The sequence below is a fragment of the Heterocephalus glaber genome, unplaced genomic scaffold, assembly GCF_053883595.1.
Source record: "Heterocephalus glaber isolate CG9 unplaced genomic scaffold, H.glaber_assembly_v1.0 deba00001594, whole genome shotgun sequence".
NCBI lineage: Eukaryota > Metazoa > Chordata > Mammalia > Rodentia > Bathyergidae > Heterocephalus > Heterocephalus glaber.
Window position 1 is genome coordinate 12493109 of NW_028258369.1, and position 4186 is coordinate 12497294.

Genomic DNA, 4186 nt, shown 5'->3' on the forward strand with positions numbered 1-4186 from the left:
CCTGGGAAGGGTGAGAGGTAAACCAGTAAGTCTTAGAATCACCAGGGCATGTGTTTACGAGGCCGATTCCTGGGCTGCACTCCTTAGTGCTGATTTGGTAGATTGAGACTGGGACCTAGAAATCTGCATTTTATTTTATTTTATTTTTTTGCATCTTTCGTTGGTCATTTATAAATATGAAATCTACATTCAGCAATAAAAACTACCATATTCTGATCGTGGCATTAAAAGAGTTGGCAAAAGGCCCCTAATTCCTATTACGTTTATTTCTTGTTTCAATCTCAGCACTTTCAGCTGCTCTCATGCGGCGATTCTGTCTTGGGCTCATGTCTACGTCTTGAAGATCATTTTTGTGTGACGCTTCTCAGGCTTCCTCTTCTTCCAGAAGGTCTCTTATGATGTCTGAACTGGAACTACTGCAGGAATCTGATTCTGATGAGAAAAGAGTCACTTCTTGAATATCAATACAACTAGAAGAATCATCTGCTTTCTTGGCCTTGAATTTGCTTGGAGAGCCCAGCTTTGATGGGTGAAAATGGTCTGCTTCTGATGTCACATCTGAGAATTTCATTGTATCATTTTTTGTTCCCATTCCTGTAGATTCTTCTTCTTTCATTACTTTGTTTTTGACATTCCACTAGTTTTCTTGTATCCTTTTTTGGCTTGATCCACCAGAAGTTGAAACTCATTCTGATGCTTTTTACGATATTTACTGTGAATTTCATCTATTTCCTCTTCTGCTTGGTCCTTTGTCAAAACCATAGCACTTTCATTGAGTTTACTTGCTTCAAGACGCATCCTAGTCTTCTCTATGTTTTCAGTTTCTTCGACTACCTCAGCAGCTGTCCTAGGATGCAAAGCACCACACTGGGCATTATACATGTGGACAAATTCTTGGTGCCTTTTAATGAGCTGCGGTTTATTTCCTTGAATAGATAATCGATGCTGTTTCAGCTTTTTCTTTAAATCACGATCAGAGAGTAACTTATACTCTCTGACAGGCAGCTGCTTCCTTTTTTGAACAGAACTTCTGAGATGTTCCTCCTCATCACATGACAAACAGCTAAGTGCTTATTAATGTGATTTTCTGGAATGTTAACCCGACAAACAGGACAATCTACTTTAGCAACTTGTTTCAAAGAGGATGTAGAGGGTATCCCAGGTCTATTAGCATCTGAGGAACCAAGTGTCATCTTTTCTACAAAACATGTCTCTTTGCTCTCTGTAGAAGGGCTTGCCTCTTTTTGATGACTGAATTTGCTGTCATTTTCTTTTATTAACAACTCTGATGTCGAACCACCAGTTTCTCTGATCAAAAACTTGTCCATTAACCTGTTGCCCTGCTTTAAAGATTCTCTGAAGGCTCCAGGACTCTGTACTTTGACAGCAAGTTTCTTTGAGGAAAAAAAAGCAGGAGATATGGGTGGTGACTCTAAAGCAAACTGCAATAGATGATTCCGTGCAAGTTTCAAGCTTTTTACCAGTTCATCTAATAGGCGGTTATTTTTCAGTTCTGGCTCTGTGACTGGCACACAACAAGTTGGACACTGAGTTTTATATGACAGAAAATTTCTTATACACAGAGAACAATCTTAGCAGATCATATTCAAACTTGAAATCTCCATTTTAAATAAGAATCCCAGATAAATCAAAATAAATGTTGAAAAGTCCAGTCTTAGGAGGTGTTGAGCCTAGAGAAAGGAAAAAGAAGCAAACAGAGGAGGAAAAAAGAGGCAGCAAGTGAGGTGGTAATAAGATGGGGAAAAGGGGAGGGAGAGAGCCAGGAGAACACTTCATTTGGAGTGGATGGCTGTGAGTGTCATAGGCTGCAGGGCAGTGACTTCTACACCAAATAATTGCTTTAAAGCTCTGGGCATTAAGAAGCAGTCTTCCCTTTAATAAACTCCAAAGGAAAACATGAGCTTTGCAAGCTTCATAATCTAAAGGAGTAGATTAAAGTAAAAGAGTTTATCAGACTATCTTCTACTTGGAGAGAAATCGCTTTCCAGCAGTGTAAGAGCAGGATAAGATGGATTGTGTGTACCCAGCAGGTCTTTTCGCACATTACAAGTTACAGGAGCACCTGAGGACAAAGAAGACCCAGGAATGACTGGATGAGATGTATTTCACAGGGCAGAAGGACCTTGACTTTCAATGGAATCCTGTCCTAATAAACCCATTGTAAGTTGAAACTATTCTAAATCTAAAATGCACCTAATCTACTGCACGTCCTGGCTTAGCAACATATACACTAGCATATCAGTTGTCTACCCTTGTGATTGCAGGGCTGACTGGGAGCTGTGGATCACTGCCACTGCCTAGCATTGCCAGAGAGCATTGTACTACATATCACTTGGCAGGGAAAGATCCATATTCAGACCTGAAATTGTGGCTGTACCGAAGGCATGTCACTTTTGCACCATTATAAAGTCAAAAAATCAGTAAGTCAAACTTTTGTAAGTTGGATACCATCTGTACACAAAACCATCAAATTTTCAGAAGATAAAATTTTTTCTGCCAGTGGCTTTTAAATATCCCCCTCCCCTCAAATGAAAGGCCTTCACTTCAGTCTTGGAAGAAAATTGGTGTACACTTGCTAAGAAATGGGATGAGTCAAGTTTTGGCAATGAAGAGCAGACTTCTGGTAAAGGTTCTTACCTTTATGCATGCATCAGAATGACCAGCAGGTCTTATTAAAACTCATTGCTTGATGCCATCTCCAGCATGTCTGATTTAGCAGGTTTGGGGTAGGGTATAAGAATTTGCTGATGCTGGTGGTCTGGAGGTCACACTTTAAGAACCACTGGGTTAGGCCAGAATGCCCAGAATGTCCAAGAAAAAAGGTATATGAACTCTTGTCTAAAAACTGAGGCAAAAAGAATATATATGGATACCTTTGTTAAAAAAAAACATGGAGAGAGGGTCAAGAAAGAGTAATAGTACTTTAACTTACTTGGATGAATATTTCTACCTCCTTCTACCTCCTACCTGTATCCTTGCTTCTTAGAGCAAAGGACTTTATATGGTGGCACCATAGTTCTTTATCCTCCTTCAAGATGAAAGTGATGTATTTATATCTAATGTATTAAAAGACATCAAGTGAAATGGGAAGCTCTATGTCAATCCCTGGCTTAGAATTCAGGTCATTCCTAGCCTCTGAAGAGACTAGACACCTTCACTTGAATAATGAACCCTCTAGAGACCTTTAGTTCCACCCAGTAATTTTCAATGGTTTGGATAGGCATGGTTCACAGTCTTATATTTCCAACCTCTTGCAGAATCCTGTGGGCCAATTTTTTCCCGTGCTCTAGTATTAAGGCAGTTTTGCTGGACATAAACTTAGGATATATGAGTTGAGCTAGAGTAGAATTACTTCTCAGAATATACAAAAACAAAATCTCCTTAGTCCTATGCCATAAATTAGGCCTTTGCAAAGGAACATGGTAGAACTTAGAGGTCACCAGGAGACACTTTGAGCCAGGACTTACTACAACAGGAGAAGTGCAGTTACTTAAGTCCCAGAGGGGGCTTTCTTTCCGCATCCTCAGTGCACCATTCTGTTCATTCCACACTGTGCCTCTATATTTCCATCCACAACCCAACTAGAGCGCTTTACTTTTGCTTTCTCTTTAATTTACATCAATGGTTTATTCACAGATAATCAGATCTCTAAATCATAAGGTCATAGATTAAATTAGGAATAAGACATCGGAGGAGAATCTCTTAGAAAAGCTCTTCATAACAATTCGAGGGGCTCCCAGACTCCTATGAGAAGCCTGCAAAAATCCTTTCCCCAGAAAAATACACATATAGACAACATTTTTGATGCAATTAATTGTATAGACTTCTCAGGTTAATAATCCATAGGTCATACAAAAGAGGAATAATTCTAGTGAGACAGAAGAGGCTAGGGTAAGCTGAGGAAGGGGATAGAATAATAAATAGGGGCAAGTCTCAGTGTGAGCAGCCCCTGTATGAAAGTAACATAATGGTCACTACTGTAGCGATCAACTCTCCAAATTTAGGACACATGCTTGTCTGATATATGTTCCTGCAGCAAGTGAGTAACATGCCCACAGTGCTGATTCAGAGACTCGGGCTTCTGCCTTGTAGCTCAACTGTTCCTGAGAACCTCAGAATCTTGTACATACAGCCAACAAGAGAAAGGTCACAGATGAGGTATACC

The 4186-nt window shown here is 39.9% G+C and overlaps 1 pseudogene; it reads right to left on the reverse strand.

The window, feature by feature from the left end:
• Positions 1-204: 204 nt before the first annotated feature.
• Positions 205-1585, reverse strand: LOC101700755 (E3 ubiquitin-protein ligase RAD18 pseudogene; annotated as a pseudogene).
• Between the last annotated feature and the right edge of the window lie 2601 nt (positions 1586-4186).